At 32.3% G+C, this 22,261-nt stretch overlaps 1 protein-coding gene across 6 annotated transcripts in view; it reads right to left on the bottom strand.

Moving 5' to 3' along the window:
• Positions 1 to 22,261, bottom strand: part of LOC123261717 (potassium voltage-gated channel protein Shaker) — a 1,350,734-nt gene that overhangs the window by 308,933 nt on the left and 1,019,540 nt on the right. For 3 of the 6 annotated variants that reach the window (XM_044723492.1, XM_044723495.1, XR_006508742.1), the window contains one exon: positions 13,887 to 16,882. The exons of the other annotated variants lie outside the window; for them this stretch is intronic. The gene's annotated coding sequence lies outside the window, so the exon portion shown is untranslated. Of the gene's footprint in view, positions 1 to 13,886; positions 16,883 to 22,261 lie in introns of those variants that run through there. 6 annotated transcript variants of the gene reach the window in all.

Genomic DNA, 22,261 nt, shown 5'->3' with positions numbered 1-22,261 from the left:
GGGTGTAACCGAGAGATCTGGGTTCGATTCCCAGTCTGGGCTGTCTGATTATTTTTTCAATTACGGAAAAATTCCCACTGAGTAGGTCCCCCCTTTCCCCTATCCGTTCTTTCCCAACTCCCTTAAAAAAAAATTTGCTTTAATATGGCTTGGTGTGAGTGTGAATTTGTTTCATGAAATTTTATATATTGTTATTTTGGCCATTATTTCAATTGTAAAAGGGATTGGATAGATAAATAATTTTGTTAAACGAATTTCTGTGTTTAAGTTTTGGTTCCTTTCAGCAATCTCTCACGACCCTGACCTATTACTCCATGGTCTAGTTTCTGGATACTGAGTCCAAAAATCCAGTGGCGCCCTTAAGAGATAATAGGGGCGACCAAGGGAAACATAACATTCCGTTTCAGATTGCTCAAATGTCACAGGGTTAAAATTCAGGAAGCCGTAGAGGAACAATAGAGAATGATTATAGCAGGAATGACTAAGAGGAGGATCACAGTGGAGAGCACATTGAGGAAGAAGTAGTTGAAACGTCATCATCGGAGAACGAAGATAACGATGAGACTTAATTTTTACAGCGGTCTCGGCGTAATGATAGATATCAATATATTTAATTCGAAATTTCATATTTGATGCTGACATATATAATTTTTTTTTAATATTAATGCGGTAAAGTAACTTAATTTTGATTGATCAAGTAAACGTTGAGATAAATACATAAAAATTAATTCGATTTTCACTATAAAGAACGGAGATTATTATGCAGACATTATTGAAACTGCAGAAGGAAATTAAAGATGTAACAGAAACTCAAGGCAATATGATGTATGCACAAATGAATCAAGGTGTACAAAGCGAAAATCGTAACGATCAAGTAAGTCACGTTGTCGCATAGTCTCAGTCATTTGCCCTCGATCTTTCAATCTCAGTTTCAGTTTCTCAGTCAAGAGTACTTGGTCAAGGATTCTCAACCTCATAACGTTAGTTTCCTAGTAGTAGGCACATGGAATGAATTCTCAGAATTTTATTTTTGGTTTACCAGTCGTGGGCACTTGGACTTGAATTCTAAATTTTTTGGTCTTGTTGATCAGTCATATGGGCAAGTTAGACTTGGATCTTGTTTTTTTTTACTAGTCATGGGCACTTGGATTTTATTTTTAACTTCCCGCTAAGAAAATTGAAAATTTTCGAAAATCGGGAAGTTATTGGTTTTACTCCGTTTTGCAAAAATCGAATTCTCATCAGATCTCGACGTTCTGAGGTCCTAGGAAGCTTCTCTGACTACTCTCGCGAGGATGTCACTATGTCTGTCTGTGTGTGTGTGTGTGTGTGTGTGTGTGTTTTTTTTTTCCCTTAGGGGGGGGAATCCTTTTTACGGATTCTAGGCGTAGCTGTTTGGCCTGGATATGTGGCAACTCGACGCAGCGTCATACTAAAACTCGACGCTAACGCCCCTACCCACTAAACCCTAAATCCCTTTCCTCTTTCCTCTAATCCCTCATGGAAACCGCCGTTAGGCATTACTTCGTGGGGGGAGGATATAGCGACTGCTCTTCCTTCTGGTAACTAGGTATTATTTTACCTTTCTTCTAGTTGTTGTCATTTGCTCTTTTTCTTTCGATGGAACGCAAGTCTATAAGGACTTCTGTTGCAAACGTGTTTGCGGCGTTCCAGGCAGCCTCTGATGACAGCATTGCTTCTACTATTGTCTCTGGTTGGATTTTCTTCTTCAGGATCATCTCCAGCTCATCGTGCTGTGGGTAAAATCGTGGGCACTCAAAGAAAACGTGCTCCGCGTCTTCATTGATTCCTGGGCAGGACGGGCACTCCGGTGAATCATCATACTTGAAGCGGTGAAGATACGTCCGAAAACATCCATGTCCTGACAACATCTGCGTCAGATAGTAATTGACCTCGCCATGACTCCGGTTTATCCAAACGTCGATTTTCGGTATGAGACGGTGTGTCCATCTTCCTGTTGTCGCGGCGTCCCACTGCGATTGCCATCGTGCGATGCTGTTCTGCCGTTCTTCAGCTCTGAGTTCCTCGGCACTTAGTGTGGTTGACCTCTTTCGTTGGTAAAGGTTCCGTCTTTCCTCAGCTAGAACTCTAAGCGGCAGAGTTCCGGAAATGACACACACTGCTACTTCTGATATCGTGCGGAATGCACTGGCTAGTCTTACAGCGCTCAGTCGATATACTGGTCCAGCTTTTTTCCATGATTCTTGCAACTTCAGCGCGTCTGCCCAAATGGATATTCCATATGTGAGCACCGATGTGACAACTGATGATAGTAGTAGTCTCCTGCTCTGCTTTGGCCCTCCGACGTTCAGCATCAGTCGTGCGAGACTAGCCCTCACTACTGACGCTTTGGCACTGGCGTGTTCCACTTGCTGTTTAAAGTTGAGACGGGCATCAAGTATCACTCCCAAATATCGGATGTAAGGTTGTGATGTGATTTCTTGTTCGCCGACTTTCAGCTTGATGGTCTCTAACACTTTTCTGCTGGATATAAGCACTGCCTCAGTTTTGTGTGTAGCCAGATGCAGGTTTACCGTATTCATCCACCGATGGACTTGCTCGAAGGTGATGTCGAACATGTTGTTAATTTCGTCAAGGTGTTTAGCGACGATTACTACGGCTACGTCGTCTGCATATGCTACGACGTTTACACTTCTTGGCAATTTCAATCTCAATAGGCCATCGTACATGATATTCCACAGCAGTGGACCAAGTACAGAGCCCTGGGGTACACCTCCTGTAATATCGTACTCTTTTAGACCATTCTTCGTGTCATATTTAAGAACTCTATCGGTGAAATAGCTGGCCACTATTCTACACAGGTATTCTGGAACGTTTTTCTCTCGAAGAGCTTGCATGATGCAGTTCCAGTTGGCGGAATTGAAGGCGTTTTTAATGTCTAATGCCGCCACCAGGCAATACTTCTTTGTGCCACCCTTCATGTGTGTGTGTGTGTGTGTGTGTGTGTGTGTGTGTGTGTGTGTGTGTGTGTGTGTCTGCGAAACTCCTATAACTTTTGAACGGTTAGGCCGATTTCATCGCGGTTGGCGTCATTCGAAAGGGCTTGGCCAAACTTAGATTTTGAATATAATTTAGACCGGTTCAGACCGGCAGATTTTGAGAAATCTTAAAAAAACTACGGAAAAAATTTTTTGAAATGTGGTTTTTTTGTAATAACTTTGAAACTGCTTTACCATTCGATTCCAAAAACTATTCAGCTCTCAACATCAAAAAACCACGTCGATCGCTACCAGCCCGATTGACATCGATTGATTCATTCGTGAGTGATCGTTGTCGAAAGAAAATCGAAAAAAGTGTTTTTTCAGAATTACTCCGGAATTCCTTGTTTGATCGATTCAAACTTAATAATCCTTTATGAGGCTTAGAAAACTGCGTCAAATGCCGTGATCCACATTAAAATCGGTCTATTCATTCAAAAGTTATTGCGGTTTGAAAATTCAAGAAATAGTGTTGTAATAAACTTCTATCAGACTTTTGAGCTCGGAGAACTTAAAACGACACGAAAACTGAATTTTTGAGGATCTTAAAGAGCTTAAAAACGTAATTTAAGTATAATTTTGAGCGTTTTAGTATGGAATTAGCGGGAAGTTGCAGGAATGGCCTTTAGGGTCAACCGTTTTACTAATTTTTATTTACTAGTCGTGGGCACTTGATCCTGGATTCTTAATTTCTTGGTCTGTTTAACCAGTCGTGGACACTTGGACTTGAATTTTATTTTTATTTACTAGTCGTGGTCATTTGGTCCTGGATTCTCAATTTTTTGGTCAGGTTACCCAGACGTAGGCACTCGGACTTGGATTTTTAGCATTCTACTTTGGATTTTCTACTTCTGAATGCTTGGGTTTTGATTTTTATCATTTAAAGTTTGGTTTACTAGTCGTGGGCAATTTAACTAGATTCTCAATACTTCTTCCTTTGTTCACTAGTTGTGGGAATATGTTTTTAAAGACTTATTTGTTTTTATTATCAATTCTCTTAAAATGGTGCAATACGCCTTCCAGCTAAATTTTACTTGCTACAATTTATCTGAACTGAAAAATGTCGACATTAAAATACACTGAGAAAACAATTCATTTGAAGGAAATAAGGCTCGTTAACTATAAATAAATCTTTTATTCAAATATCACCAGAAATATTTATTTGATACAAATAAATTTATTTATTTGAGACAAAGTTGTAGTATATTTGAATGAAATCCAGATTTATTTAAAGTTAACACATATTTCTTTGGTGCTAACAATTGTATATTTCAACCAAATCAAATTTGTTAATTATAAATAAATGGTATGTTTGAATATATTTAAAGCAATGATTTCTAGTTTTAGATAAGGACAGTTGTAAGAGTTGACATATCGAACGGTTGAGGTAAAATGGGCACTTCTTTTGGAATTATTAAATATATTAAGATTAACAATGACAATAAAGTTAGCCGACATATAAAAATTTTTAGAATTTTTTTTATTGAAAAAAAATTTTACAAGAAACTTTTTTTTTTAATTTCATTCGTAAAATATTCGAAAAACTGTAAGTGAAATTAAAAAAAAATATTATTTAGTTCTAAATTAACACATTAAGCAAAAAAAAAATGTCAACTAACTTTATTATTATAAATTAACAGACATCTGTAAATTTTTTCGACTTTTATAACAATAAAATTACTATGAAAAAATATCAATTATAAAATTTCACATGTTAAAATTAATAAAAATTATAAGTGAAAATTTTTAGAAGCATTTTTTTATTGTAATTGATTTGTTATTAAAATTCTTAAAATTGACAGCTGACGGCTAACTTCAGTATCATACTAATCATAGTATTTTTATCAGTATTGTAAGTAATAGTAGTATATTTTTTTACGAAAATAAACCAATATTTTTATAAAATATACCAATTTTATATTTAATAACACATTTAAAAATTGTCTGTAAAAAAATTATTACTGAACGACACGGATTTTAGGTTAAGAATATTTTTTTTGTTTCAATAACTGCATAAAATATAAAAAAAAATTTTAATGAAATAAAAAAAAATAGTCAATCATAACCGGAGAAAATAAAATTTCTTTAAGATCCATAGGTAAATTAATATGATTATAAAATAAATATAAAAGAAATAATGGTTAGTCACAAAAAAGTCAAATGTAAACAATACTCTTACTTTCAAAAATAGCAAAACCAAGCGTAATTTACTTGAAGCGAGATTTGTTAATAGTTAACAAATCTTTATTTGAATGAAATAAATGAGTTGATTCAATTAAATGAACCAAAACGAAGTGGTATTTGATTCAAAGTAATATATATTTAAATAAAAGAAATTTCTTAACATTGAATAAATATTTTTGATTCATTTCAAATAAATCTGTGCATTTGAGTCAAACAAACCGTTTTCTCGGTGTAAACAGTACAGCACTCTGTAAATTTTTTTGTACTTTGTATTTGGATCACTATTATTGATTTTATTTTTAATAGGTTGAAATCGGGCATCAAGGTTCTCAAGTATTCGTAACTCGTGCGCAATGGGATACGGCCGACTCAAGAGAAACTTTTGAGAAAATGGGCGTTTCTCTAGTAAGCTGTTTATTTGCAACAGAAGAGTTATTAGCTAGCAATCTAAGAGGTGGAAAAAGCAAAATTAATAAAAATGCACCACAGAAACCTGCGTTGAATCAAGTTATTATTTCTGCTATTCAAGGTGAAGTATTACTCATATGAAGAGTATATGATGTTAACAAACTTTATTGTAATTGAACCTTGTACTAAGTCTTGCAGAACATAATTTACTCTACTAGTTGCTCGATGAATCAATTTTACGATCGTGATTTTAACACTTATTTTAACTTGTTTATGACATACCCTTGAATTTTTGTCTAGTTGAGTTTTTTTCATTATCTGTCAATCATTATGCATAGAAATTTATTATTTTGACACTTCCCTTCATTTCGAGGCCATTGTATTACGTAGCTCGTAGAGCTAATATGCGGGTAAATACCTTACCCACTTCAACACTATTTTACGACACAACTGAGCATTTTTGAATTCTCACCTTTCTGTTCTAATTTTATGTTCAAATTTTTTCGCTTATTTTCTAAAAATAATCTATTTCAATCTGTTAAAAATTATTATAGAAGCTGCTAAAAATAAATTCCCAGCGACTTTTAAGAAATCTCTTTTTGGTATGGCGATTAATAATCATGTGACTGCTCTACGACATCAAAACAATATACCTGTCGAACCAGATGCAACTGAAGAACCACTTATGAACGCAGAACAATAATATTTACTATTGAAATATTATTATTGTTTATATTTACGAAATCTATGTTAATTTGTGTTATTAATTCTTCTTACAAAATAAAAATTAAATTATTGTCAAATATTTAATAATCCTACCGGTCTTTAGAGCTTTTTTAGTACACAATTAATGTTAATGTAGACAAATCTTTTACAAGCTATTCACTTGACCACCTATTCCGGAAATTTTCCACAATTTCTGAACTGTAAGTATTTTGCTGAACAACTTAACTCGCAAGCTGCTGATCTGTTCCAAATCAAAAATATTGATTTTAAAATTCCTCCAAAAGCTACAGAGGCCATCTTCGAAACAGTAAGAATTGCCAACTGATACTCTGTCTAATAAAACATCAATTTTTAGAAATTAGACTGAAAACAGTAAGATCTTAAATCCTTAAAAAATTATTATTAATCCCATAGTTTTGTGGTTATTTGGTCATCTGGCCAAATTCTATCTAAAATAGACATAAGTAGTGTTAAATTTTTCAACTACAATCAAAACTATTTGTAATGAGTAATCCATTACCAATATTACAAGTCAAAAATTATATACAGTAAACAGATGATAATGTGGAAATTTCTGAAAAAGTTTTTTGGAAACGAAATTGAAAATAGAACTCTACTTTTAAATATGAATGTAATAAAGTGTTTAATCGGTATATGTTAAAATTATAAAATCACTAGCTGATACCCACCCGCTTCGCTGGGCATACAATAAAATTTTATGTTGTAACCTAGATGAAAAATATAAACAAAATGATTAATTTCAAAAAGATAATTAATATAAATTTTGAATTAGAGAAAAGTGATTGTTTATGATAACCGGTGTTAGCGAGTATTAAATATATGAGAAAAGTATTTTATTATTAATAATCAATCAATCAATGGGTCAGTTAGTCAGTAAATCTGTCATTAGACAGATTTCCGCATCACCCATGACGTACTGTGTAGTGAGATGCGTTCCCATTATAATAATGTTATCCTAAACATTTAGTCTAGACCGGATAGGTCAAATGGTAGAGTAGCCGACATGTCACCGGAAGGTTCTGGGTTCGAATCCCTGTCCGAGCTATCTGAATTTTTTCTCGCATATTCTGTAAACTCTTATTAAGAAGGTCCTTCCTATTTCTTTCTCAATCTCTTCCTCCTCCAATTATTCTGTTACGTGAATGTTGGAACGATTCACGTAATAATTATCCGTAACTCCTATTCTTTTCCGCTTCATAGTATTATTTAATTTTAAAAATGTCAATAATTTTTTAATTTTAAAACAACGTTAAGAATAAAATACTTTCCCCCTATATCTAATATTTGCTAACACCGGTCATCACAAACAATCACTTTTATCTAATTCAAAAATTTATATTCATTATCTTTTGAAATTAACCATTTTGTTTATATTTTTCATCTAGGTTACACCATAAAAATTTATTGTATTCCTATCGAAGCGGGCGGGTATCAGCTAGTTATTAATAAATTCATAACAAATTAAGTGGTATTAAAAATATATTTATTATTACTCATTTTATTAGAAATTATCTTAAATCGACCGTTTTTATAATAATTTAACGATATCGTTGTAAAATTTTAGAGAAGACGCATCAGACACAATTTACCATTTTAATTTTAATCATTAAAATCAGTATAATCATTTAACAATATCAACTTGATAATATTTATGTTTAATTTATCTGTGTTATGATATAATCGAGTTCATCCTTCATGATTATTCCAATACATATAAGTTATTTCAGTTATTAATGATTTAGCTATTCTTTCTTAAAAACGTATGATTATGAATTCCTACTGTCCCAACAGTCAATCGGATAAAATTTAAAATCAATCATTTTGACAGTTATTATAGCAACGGTAACCATGATAACGGTAACCATGGTAACGGCAACCATGGTAACGGTAACCATGGCAACGGTAACCACGGCAACGGTAACCATAGCAACGGTAACCATGGCAACGATAACCATGACAATGGTAACCATGGCAAAGGTTGATTAGCGTGGGTGGTTGTAGGGGGTTGAGTTCGATAATTTACGGGTGCCACTGATGGTTTCTTAGATTAGAGGGTCAAAATGATATTTCGCTCCCAAAAAAAGAGAGAGATATAGGAAGGGGAAAGATTATAGGGCACGGGAGGGAGGAGAAGAATGAGAGGGAGGGGAGGGAGGGCATATGTGATGGTAGACGAAAAATTCATTTTGGCTAGGAATTGCGTAAAATCCGTTCTTAGTGAGCGTCTACATCACGAATGGAGTAACTATGCTAAATTTCAAGTCAATCGGGCGAATAGTTTCGGAGATCTCGTGATGAGTGAGTGGTATTTCGCTTATATATATATAGATTATCTTAAAATCGACCGTTTTTATAATAATTTAACGATATCGTTGTAAAATTTAGAGAAGACGCATCAGACACAATTTACCATTTTAATTTTAATCATTAAAATCAGTATAATCATTTAACAATATCAACTTGATAATATTTATGTTTAATTTATCTGTGTTATGATATAATCGAGTTCATCCTTCATGATTATTCCAATACATATAAGTTATTTCAGTTATTAATGATTTAGCTATTCTTTCTTAAAAACGTATGATTATGAATTCCTACTGTCCAACAGTCAATCGATAAAATTTAAAATCAATCATTTTGACAGTTATTATAGCAACGGTAACCATGATAACGGTAACCATGGTAACGGCAACCATGGTAACGGTAACCATGGCAACGGTAACCACGGCAACGGTAACCATAGCAACGGTAACCATGGCAACGATAACCATGACAATGGTAACCATGGCAACGGTTGATTAGCGTGGGTGGTTGTAGGGGGGTTGAGTTCGATAATTTACGGGTGCCACTGATGGTTTCTTAGATTAGAGGTCAAAATGATATTTCGCTCCCAAAAAAGAGAGATATGGGAAGGGGAAAGATTATAGGGCACGGGAGGGGAGGAGAAGAATGAGAGGGAGGGGAGGGAGGGCATATGTGATGGTAGACGAAAAATTCATTTGGCTAGGAATTGCACGTAAAATCCGTTCTTAGTGAGCGTCTACATCACGAATGGAGTAACTATGCTAAATTTCAAGTCAATCGGGCGAATAGTTTCAGAGATCTCGTGATGAGTGAGTGGTATTTTTGCTTATATATATATAGATTTATAATTTAATATATGCTGCAGTATATATGTTCAATATATCCATCTATATATTTGATAAAATATAAGTTTAAATATAATTATAATAATATACGATGTCATATATGATATAAATATATTCTATAATAAAAATTATTTCGTATAAAAACTTTATATATTTTCCAAGTATATGCCCTCGCGGTTTTTGAAATACCGTAAATTTTCGGTATTAATGCGTTTACTGTAAATTTACCGTTATAATTCTGAAATAATACGGTATTTCTGTGGTCATTTTGGCCAGTTTTTTTACTATAGTTATGCAGCATTTCTACCGTACTTTTGCTGCAAAGTTCAGAAATAATACTATAAAATTACTGTAAAACTCTAGAACTTTTACCGTAAAAAATCTATGTATTAACTATAATTTTAAAGTAATAAAATCGTATTTCTACGGTAAAAATACCAAAGATATACTATAATTTTGCCGCGTTTATACTGATATAATTAAAGATATAATGCTTTCTACCGTAAGATGGACGGCTGTGTTTATTACTCGGTGAGTCTTATTAGGTGACTGAGTAATTAGATATGGATAGTGTCTCTGATAGCTCAACTGGTAGAGCATTCGGTGCGTAACTAAATGATCTGAGTTCGAATCTCGGTCTAGACTGAAAAAAATTATTAATAATAATAACAATCGAGAAATTAGTTTATCAACCTCTTAAAAATAATTCACGATAATTTATAATATAATAAAAAAAAATTTCAAGCTATTGAAAAATAGTAGTAAAGCAGCATATTTTTGGTATTTTGCCGATAATAGAAAATAGGGATCTTCTTTTCCGGTTTTTTGCTGCAATAATGCCGCAGATATACAGTAAATATGCGGTATATTTACGATTTAAATGCTGTAAATATACCGAAACTTTTCTATTGTATTGCCATAAATATTCTGAATTTATTTCGTAATTTTTTCATAATAATTCGACAAAAAAACTGGCTAAAATAACTGAAGTATTACGGTAAAAATACAGCATTTATATCGTATAAATACCGAATCTTTACGGCATTTCCAAAACCGTGAGGGTGAACATACATTTTATCTCATATACGGTGTAATATTATTAACTTATAATATACATATATGAGATACTTATATTTAATATTTTATATAATTATACATAGAATCAGCTAAAATTTCTATATGGAATAGTATAATAACTTTATAATGACTTATATATTGTATCATATATAAATTTATTGCACCAATATTTTTTTCATATATTATAATCATATATTATATTTTTATGCGTGTAGGAATTGTTTTAGCAATTTCAGTAATTTATACATAATTCTATGCTGCAAAATTACACTTTCTGAATCTTTTAATGGATTTTTCTTTGAAGTTCTTAAATATTGAGAGAATTATTGATTTTATAATGAATTTTCCATCGTTCATCTGAGAGTAGCGTCCATATTCGAGTACCATTTGAGACATAAATTTTTACTATTATGAAAATTTATTAACTTAAACAATCAAACCTTGCGGATAGGAATCATAATTATTTAAGCCTCCAAAAAGCCTCTTCCGCAGCTCTGGAATATTCCACTTCCGTAGACAAATAAATAATGAGTGTATCGATTTATTTTAATAATTTGAACAGAACTTCTCACGCATGCCAGTTAATGCATTTAATTTACTTACATTTAACTGCAGTGATAATCCTGTATTCCTTGATTGACCCTTGGGATTAAACAATGATAGTAGAAATATGGATGAATGGTGATAATTCAGTAATGATGTGTGTATAACGTTGATTACAATAAACTTAACTTTATTACACAAAATAAGCACTCCTTATTAGAGTGGTTCCTTTCCGCAGTATTTTTTTTTTCGATGCTCATGCAAAATAATAATCTACATATAGAAAAAAAATTCTCACCAAGTTTAAGCTCGTAATATTAATTTTAAGTGCTTACAATTCAAATTTAAAGTTTTACCATTCAACGATGCTCTTCAAAATAGCCTTAGAGTCTTTTTGTGTAACTTGCACTGGTTCACCAGTAGGAGTCGTCTGGTAACCACATTCACGTAACAATTACCGTAACTCCTATTCTTTCCCGCTTCACAGCATTATTTATATTTGTAAAAATGCTTGCCGTAAGATGAACGGTGCGGTTTAATGTATATAGAATAACCGTAAGCTAAATTTAGTATAGACTGAGTAGCTCAAATGGTAGAGTAGCCGACATGTCTTCGGAAGGTTCTGGGTTCAAATCCTAGTCTGAGCTATCTAATAATTTTTTTTCTCGCATATTCTATAAACTCACATTAAGATGATCCTCTCCACAATCCTTTCTCAATTCTTTCCTACTAAATATTCTGTTACGTGAATGTGGAACGCTTCACGTAATAATTACCTTAACTCCTATTCTTTCCCGCTTCACAGCATTATTTAAATTTGTAAAAATGCTTGCCGTAAGATTTTACCAAAGTCGGTCCAAAATACCCCAAATACTAACTCATAATGTTATTTAGATTCATTTTTTCTATTTATTACCATTATATTTTCCTACACTAAAAACATTTTTAAAATTATTATGATTCCTCACTCATAATAAATATAAAAACAACACATAAATTCATAAATAAACTACAACAATAAAATTGTAACATAGATCTTGCAATTTTTCAACATTTCTGTCGTTTATCAAAAAAATAAAGTTGAAAACTATTAAATTTTTTATAGCAAAATTTTGAAATTAGCAAAAAATTTAATTTTTTTCATTGTCAACTTTATTCACGCCAACTTTGTATAAGTAGAAATCGTTCTTTGAACAATTGCACCAAGCAGTCCCGTGATGGCATATTCTAACATTGCTCTAGTTCATTAGCGTGACATTACCGTCTCTATTGTCCTTGTTGACGGGTTTGATGCTTTATGGCATACCTAAGCTCAAAATAATTTTCTCATTGTTCGTTGTACCAAGTGATTAGTCCGAGAATCAAGTGACATTGATACTAAGACAGAATAAGCGAATTTTTTAATTAACTATATTCAAATTACTATTCTAATATCAATTTTTCGCTGTCACTTGTGTTTAATTATTATTATTATTTTCGAAAATTATTTCTATAAGTTATAAGATTTAAAATATTGTACTACTCTATTGTATCAAATATGTATTTATATATGATGGTCTTGCGGGAGCCATGACTCACAGATCAAATAAAGCTATTTATCTATCTATCTATCTGTCTATTTCACATGATAACGTAAACTTCTGTATATTTTAATTAAATTTTTGTTGCTTTTTTATGAATTCATGTGTGGTTTTTATATTTACTATGAGTAAAAAATCATACTAATTTCAAAAAAGTTCTTAGTGTAGGAATATATAACGGTAATAAATATAAAAAATGAAGCTAAATAACATTATAAGTTAGTATTCATCAATTTCTTACATTTTCCGGTTTAAAAATGGCTGTAAATTCAATAAATGTTGGTCGGATAGCTTTTCTTCTATCAGCCAGTCCTTTTTTTCTTCCTACTTTTGGCGGTTTGCTCGAAAAATTAAAAGAAAATATACTTTTTTTAAAAACTGTACTTTGACGACTCCTACTAGTGAACCAGTGCGAGTTACACAAAAAAACTCTGAAGCTATTTTAAAGAGCGTGAAATTCCCCACAAAGTCTATCGAACCGATTTGCAATATTGTAAAAGTCGGGTAAGCATCAGAAATTTGAAAAAAAAAAAAGATTTTTTTCCATGCATTTTGAGTGGTAAAACTTTAAATTAAAATTGTAAATACTTAAAATTGATATTAAGAGCTCAAACTTGGTGAGAATTTTTTTTTTCTATATGTAGTTTAATATTTCGCATAAGGAGTGAAAAAAAAAAATTTGCGGTAATGAACAACCCTACTCCTTATATAAACTTGAAATACTTCGGTAACGCAACTTAAGAATAGAATAAAATAATCGTAACAATAAAATGAATATTTCTTAATATTAGAAATATTTAGAAAAATTAGTGATAAATTTTGGTGAATAGTCACCTAATAGTAGTAATAGAAAATATAAAATTGACCAAGAAATATAGCGTGGTGGTTGACACCGGGGTATAGATGGAAGTGTCGATTGATGCTCGGGTTTTGAGGTTCGTAACTAAATTTTCTCCACCGTATCATTTTATGACGTCAAAGGAGACACAATTTAGCTAAGGTCGGTAACGAAAATTTCGGAGGTAGTTTGCCAGGCTGGAAAGACCGAGGTATTGTGTAATGTCTCACTACGCCTGTTTCAATTTGTCGATAATTCTTTGATACCAAGCTATACTTTTTTCTGTAAATAATTACGTTCACTCATTGCTACAAAAAATAATTGGATTCTTCAAAAATATTGTTTTGTTAGAAAATCTTTATTTCAATTTTTATATAAACCGTATTTTGGTCATACAAGTTAATTGAACTTCTCTCCTGGATAAATATTCGCATTTACTCATATCGACATTACTATAATACAATTTGATGACTGACCAACTATTAATTCTATTAACATATTCATAAATTACCTCCTGAACCTTACATTACAACACTATCACATTTTGAGCGAAACTGCCAGTGCCAGCTGATCAACGATATATTTCGAGATTCTTTTATTCTAATCCTCAATTATTTTTTTCAATATTGTGGAAATGTGTTTTTGAGCTTATATTCTTAATCGCAAATTAATTTTTATGATACAATTTTCGCTTTTCCAATAAAAACTGTTACGAGCACATAATAACTATTATTTCACGAATGACGCATTCATGTTAATGTTTCGGCAGTGTTAGTGGTATTTATACAATTATGATTTAAAAACTTCGTAAATCGTGACTATTCTTAAGCTTAAAGTAATAACTGAATGAAAATTTTAACGACAATTTCGTTTCTCTAAGAAATTCGATCTTCAACCCACTCATCCATCCTACGTACAATTTAAGCCCGTTTTTAGAACAAAATTAATTATTGTGTAAATCTCATTATCTGGAACCAACAAAATCATAACTGAGTTGAAAGCATGAAATAGGAATAACGTTTTTACAGAGGTGCAATTTCAAAGTAGTAAATGACGATTTCGAAAACTTAGAAATCGAAGATTGTGCCAATTTTAGAAGCTCGCTTTTCATAAGCTCATTTTTGCATGTTAAGATGCCGAAAAATTAAATTTTATAGTAGATGGTTGTTTTGATGATATGATTCCCCGTATTTAATAATTTAGATCATGATTCAAAAGATGAAAAAATCATAAGATTCTTAACAACAATATAAATCTTAAGAATTTACGATTATTGAGTGTAAAATGAGATAGACAGTTTCACTTGATACTTTATTAGAATGAGATTCAATGACGAACATGTTCATACCTCGATGGTATAACGCCGATCCAAGTGAATCATTCAACTAGCTTAACTTAACGACTATTTTATTTATTTATAGAATAAAATTAAGTTATGCTGAAGCCTAAAATGGCTAAAAAAATGGAACTGAAATAAAAGGGGCTTCCGATCAAATTTTTATGGTAGGGGTGAATATAAGCTTTTTTTATTTCTATTTCCATTGACCAGTCTCCATTCTTGAGATACGATCTTATACCAAAATACTTATCTTACAAATTAATAAATATATTTACATTAATATTATATATATTCATTTGGAAATATATTGTTAAGTTAACTGCAACGTTCGATGAGTATTATTTTGTTCATTTTACATAAATACGAGTATTTAAAGTCTTTTGCTGTAATCTTAGATATATAAAATGTGAGTTTCTTCAACCAATTTTCTTACCGTTAACTTATACCATTTCTATAGATCATCAGATATTTAATGGTTTTAACAAGGCATTGCATTGGAAATTTACATAAATTGATGAAAATTGTCTCTTGTATTATATTTAGTATTACGTTTCTTAGAATGATTGATGATGTCAATCTAATATTGCGAAGATTTTCAATAATCTAATTTATTTATATTGTACATTTTCATTCAGACAGTAGAATATAAATGGGACTCACTAAATATTTGGAAAATTCGGTTGTAGGTTAATTATTCTACAAAAAGATTGATACATAAAATAAATTTATGAATCAATTGGGGAAAATTTTCATTTCTTTATCATGCAGACATGAAATTTCTCATAATAACAGTATAACAAATATTAATTGTTACAAAGTTGCTCGTAGTGGGCATGCAAACTTTGTTTATTAATTATTTTGATAAAAAATTAGAAACTTAATTCACGTACATTGACTTTTTTTACACATTGAGTATATGAAGTGAAATTCAATTTCTTCTATCTTTGATGTATGTAAGAAAAAAAATGGAAGAAATCGTATTTTGAAAATGACTAAGTTTGTTTGCATTTCAAGATATAGTATTAATTTTCGATTTAAACGTTGATTTAATATTTTTAGAGGATTACTCGAAATTATCTTATGTTTTAACCTTATTATCATCAATGCTTAGCACGATGTAGTACATAATTCTTTTCAATTTATCTTAAAAATGGTTGAGTAAAAAAGATATTTTTTTTTCCAGACTTCAACTGATCATACCATATCCAACAATTTAAATACCATGTTATTTGATAGAAGCATCATGCAAACTTCGGTAGTTTAACGGCACTATTTGATAGAGATCACTCTCTGTTGTGCACAACTTGTATTGAACTTGTTTATTCTAAATCACCATTAGAAAACTAGTCTCTGAACTAGCTATATACAATCTTCTTAGTTTCTAGATTCTGGGTAAAATAAAGCTTAAATATATCGAAATTAATAAAAATATACCTGCGAATTAAAATCAAATGTTCAATGCTCAGAAAAAAACTAATGGATACAAAATTGTACGGGGTTAGCTACTTCGTCTCTAAAATAAAAATTTATCTATAATTCATTTATACAAGAAAGTCGCAACATTCACCTGTAGAAGATTCATTTATTTTCTGCATTCGTGACACGGAACAAAAACAATTTTTTTGACTGTCACTTTCGTCTTTTATCTTAATAGTTCAATATCGAATGTACAAAGAAATCATTTCTTTTTGAACACTGAATAAGGTGGTGTCACGCGTCATAATTAACGAAATAAAACTTTTTGCCACTTAACAATACATTTAGATAAAAATTTTAAGTGTTTTTGAAAGATATATTGATCACTTATTAGTTTAATGTCGAGCCTATTCGTGTTTAATCAAGAAATTGAGTCCAATGAAATTATCTGTGGTCTCCAAACATGGTATTAATAGTGGCAGGACGTTGCATTAACTTTTCTAGTAGACTAATTCTGCGTGAGAAGAACCCTTCATCTTCTGCATGATACAATGGGTCACGTACAGACGACTTCCAAACTAAAATAAAATAATATTATTATTTAAGAGATTTTATGTAAAACATGATATTAATGTATAAAGTGAGAATTAATTTTTCTATAACATGCATTAACTATTTTCAAACATGATGTTTTTATTTATTCATTTAAATTTAACAGAAGTTTCAGACAAACTCAATTTGACAGTTCGATGAAAAGATCTTCATTGACATATTAAATTAAGCATAAGCAGCCACACGGGGTAACAAGCTATCCCAGTCTTAGAAAAATTGGAATTTAAGTCCGAAGACTTTTGAAATTAATACAAGTAATGACTTTTGCTCGTAGTAGACAAGTGTGAGCTGTGATTCCATTACATTGAAACCCAAAAAAACGCGTAACGACCTGTATGTGCTTTTGATATCGGCTCAAGATGAATTGTAACCACAGCATTTTCAAATTCATTGTTTTTTTAAAAAATAACTGTTTTGAGAGTAGTTAAAAAAGAGGGAAGGATATTCCCAATCGATAAAATAGATTTGTGGCTTCGTGTAGATGCTAAATCTGCTTTATCGACAGTTGGTTCGTGTCCACGTTGCCAACTACAGATATGGCGGACCTGTTCTACTGACATGATGGGGATTTGGTCGGGGTTTTTATAAGTTGTTAATATTTTTAAGCTTTTTTATCGACGGTTTTTATAAGTGGCGCTAGCGAATTCTTTCCGCAATTTTTTAAATCTTACTATCCACCAATTTCCCGCCATTTTGAATTCCGCTATCTGGTGGCTGCTCTCCGCCATTTTAAAGTGTGAATCTGCTATCTGGTGGCTGTTATCTGGTGCTTGCTATCTGAATCTAGTAGCTGACATTTCGAGTCTGAAATCCGCCATTTTCCCGCTTATTTTTTAATTTTTTGAGGTTATAAAAAAGCATCCTGAACTATTAACCAGCTTTCGGCTCGGCCATAACAGATCAATAGTTCTGGATTACGCATTTGTGGTATTTATCTCTCCATGTCATATATTTAAAATAAAGTTATGACGACTACTTGCGAGATGGATTTCACGCAGCGCCATCTGATTGTAGCTTTTATTACTTCTAATTGAGTAGTAAATGACGTCATTTGACTGGTCTAAACCTGTTCAAAGTCACGGTAACTGTGTAATTCTCATTGTTCTATTCTTAACTGCGCAGTAGATGACTTATTCTGTTCTAGAATTTTCTAACTACGTAATAGATGACGTCATCAAACTGGTTTTTCGGTAGAGGAGTGGGGCCAACTGCGCAGTATTGTCTGCCTATATGAGCAACTTGCCGAGAGCTTACTTCACGAAAGCGAAGTACACGTCTTCAGTGGAACATCTCTCGTGATTGAAGAGTATTCAGTGTTATCAAGTACGCAAATATAGTGAAGTTCAGTGTTGTGAAGTATACGAGTATAGTCCAGTGCGCAAAAACTATTGTGTGCATAAACTGTAGCTCAGTGTGTCAAAAACTATCGGGCGTGTATAAACTATAGTCTCGTGTAAATTCAGTGTGTATAAATTATTGTGTAGTGTACATAACCTATGAACAGTGTACATAACTTCTAAAAGTGTACATAACCTATAAACAGTATACATAACCTAGAATATTGTAAAAAGACAGTAGCAAAGTGCTTATCTTCCCAAAACGGCGCAACATAACCTCATAGACGCTCTCAAAACCTTTGTAGATACTATTGCAGCTTCATATGCTGATTTATTAGGGGCGCAGCTCACTGATGAACAGCGTCAAAGGTATTCACGAGTGTGTGATGAAACCATTGTCAAGAACGGAGTTTGTGATGGGGCGTAAAGGCTATGGAATAATCTCAAACCTAACCACAAGTTTCCGTACGATAACTGAATTAATTTTTATAAGTTTTATTCGAGTATATAGTGCGGCTTATATACCGTATTATTTCCAAACCTTACTATAATTACAAATAGTGGTTAAGAAATTTAAAAGGATGTTAGAATCCTGCTGACTTCGGCGTCAAGAAGCCTATTCTACTGTTTATGAATTTATGAAAAATAACTCTAAGTAAATTAAGAAAATAAAGATTTAGAATTTTTATTGTTTGTTTATTTTGGTGACAAACTTATACATTTAAGGAAAAACAAGATGAAAATCATGCATGTAAATGCTAATATGTGTTACAATAGAAAATAAAAATAAAATAGATAAATAGGTTACCTTTTTTTAACTTGTTGCTACCGGCTGAGACAACGTAAACGTACTAAGGTAACGATTTGAAAACACTTTTACTAATCTTTTACTTTAAATTTAGACTTCGCGTTTCGAGACATTAAAAAATGTGCCTTTTTGGCGGAAAAATTATAATCAAATCAACAGTTTTCGCGGAAATTAATACACACAAAGAAATAAAATTAAAAAAATACTTACGATATAATCTGTTTCACGTTTCCGACCAAATAAATTACTGGCTGATCAGTCATGCAGATTTTTGAATTTAATTGTTTCACCGTGCAAGACTCACTTCTTTATCGGTTCGAGTTATCTCGATCAGCGGGAATAGAATGCTCTAGTGATTGCAGATTACGTTAGTAATTTTCAAAATTTCAGAAAAAGGCTAACCACGAACATCAAAATAATGTCCGGAGCACAATAAAGACTTTCGGCGTCAAGAACTTCGAGACTTCCGAAGATTATTGTAGACTGATTAAAGATAATGTTTACCGCGCTTATAAATAGACATCAATTTCGATGTAGTGGGAAAACAGATGGTACCTATGCGTTATAGAAAATTCTAGAAGTTTTGATAATATGACTCAATTTTATGTGAGTTTCACGTGATATTGAGTAACTGCTGTACATGCACTAGAACTAGGCTATAGGCAAATACAGCCATTAAGGGTGACACGTTCCTTCACCGGAAACTCGGTCTAACCGTTTTTCAAGCGAATATAACAAAATGTTGAAATTACTTACGTCAGAAGGTAGCATCAAGTGTACAGCTAATATAATATTCAATAAATGTGTCGACCACTTTGTAACAATACTTTTCCCCAGAATTTAACTAAATTCGACCGATGGCGGAGATATCGGCTGGGTAGTGTATTTTACGCTCGCCCTTCTAAATATATAATAAATTAACCCGGAAACCCCTCAGGCTGGGTTAGTGCACATTTGGACGCCAGGCAATTTTTGTGAAAAATTACCAAAAATAATAACAATTCCAGGGGCCGCGCCGGACGGTCAATTAACGATTTAAATCAGTATGAGTGAAAAATAAGCCACAAGGAAATCAAGGTCACGATAAGAATGGACCTCAGAATCGGAAATAATAAAGAATTAATTATAAAATACTATTTTATGATAACTAGGTAAGATAAGAAGACAGGAAGAGAATACAGAAAAGTCAAATAGTTAGCATAAAGGAATTAATCTAAGAAAATACTTAAAGAAAAATGAAATAGTTCAAAATAAATTCTTATCTATAAATTTATTTAGATTAAGGCCTTAGAGGTTTAGATCACTGAGATCTTCCGTGGGCCAACTTAAGTCTATTCCATATTACAAATAAATCCTTTGTGGAATTTTTGATTAACAAATAACTTTCTATTCAACTTAAAATATAATATTATTGCGCTTGGAAATAATAACACTTGCAATAAATTAATAATCTTAACAATAATCGAGATTTAATAATATTAAATAAGATTTGCGCTTGAAAATAATACCTGCGATGGCAACTAACATTTAACAATAGTAATCATAAAAAATTAGGAAAACGGTTGACCCTAAAGGCCATCCCTGCAACTTCCCGCTAATTCCGTTAATACCTGGCCGCTTTTTTGAGCTCTTCGAGCTCAAAAGTACAATCTGTGTGTTGTTTTAAGCTCTCTGAGCTCAAAAAGATACCTTTTCTATGCTTTTGAGCTCTTTGAGCTCAAAAGTCTGATAGAAGTTTCATGGAACACTATTTTTTGAATGTTCATACCGCAATAACTTTTGAATGAATGAACCGATTTTTACGCGGTTGGCGGCATTCTACGTAGTTTTTTAAGCCTTATGAATAATTTCTAAGTTTCAATTGGTCAAACTAGAAATTTCGGAGTAACTCTGAAAAAACACTTTTGTGGTGTGTCTTTCGTTCCCGATATCTCGCGAACGAATCAAGCGATTTTGACCAGCTTGGTGGCGATCGACGTGGTGTTATGATCTTCAGAGCTGATTAGTTTTTGGAATCGATCGGTAGAGCTGTTTGAAAGTTATTCCAAAAAATGTCGAAGTTATGTTGAAAAAATCCTTATTTCCAAATATTTCGTCGAGGATATCTCTCGAACTAATCAACCTATTTCCACGTTTTCGGCGGCAATCGACGCGGTTTTTTAACCTCTGAAATTATTCTATATCATCAAAAACGATCCGAGAAGAAATGACGAAGTTATGTGAAAAAAACAGTTTTTTCGGTTTTATTTCGTTCACGCTATCTCTCGAACGAATCAACCGATTTTGACCGGATTAGCGCCGATCGGCGTAGTTTTTTGACGTTAAGAGCTGATTAGTTTTTGAAATTGATCGATCGAGCCGTTTAAAAGATATTCCAAAAAAACCACTTTCAAAAATGATTTTTTTCTAATTTTTTTTGAGATTTTTCAAAATTTCTCAAAATCTATCGGTCCGAATCGGTTTAAATTCTTAATAAATCTAAGTTTGGCGAAGCCCTTTCGAATGAAACCAACCGCGATGAAATCGGTTCAACCGTTCAAAAGTTATAAGTGATTCACATACTTACACACACACACACACACACACACACACACACACACACACACACACACACACACACACACACACACACACACACACATACATACAGACATAGTGACAACCTCGCAGGGATAGTCAGGGAAGCTTCCTGTGACCTTCAAACGTCGAGATCTGATGAAAACTCGATTTTTGCAAAACGGGGTGAAAACAATAACTTCCCGATTTTTGAAAATCTGAGATTTTTAGCGGGAAGTTAAAAATAAATTATTGAATTTTTAATTAATACATAGATTTACATTTTGGTGGAAGAATATTTATCAAAAAGGTAGTGTTGAAAAAAGATCCAACTATTGAGAGTATATTTGCTCTATATGTATGTGTAATATTTTGATTTTATGTTCTTATAATTAATCAATACTTAATTACATAGATTTTTTAATTTGTAAATTTTATTTAGCTCTTTTTATTTTCATTTTTTCTAAATTAATTTTTGATCGGATAATATACATATATTGCTATTTTCTATTGAAATTCTTTTAACGACTACACACACACACACACACACACACACACACACACACACACACACACACACACACACACACACACACACTCGGGGCAGAAGAGATACTGCTACCGGGCGCGCCTCCCAGTGGATG

Source organism: Cotesia glomerata, linkage group LG3 (genome assembly GCF_020080835.1).
Source record: "Cotesia glomerata isolate CgM1 linkage group LG3, MPM_Cglom_v2.3, whole genome shotgun sequence".
Taxonomy (NCBI): domain Eukaryota; kingdom Metazoa; phylum Arthropoda; class Insecta; order Hymenoptera; family Braconidae; genus Cotesia; species Cotesia glomerata.
The sequence above is the reverse complement of the archived record's forward strand: the minus strand, read 5'-3'. Positions and strand labels throughout refer to the sequence as shown.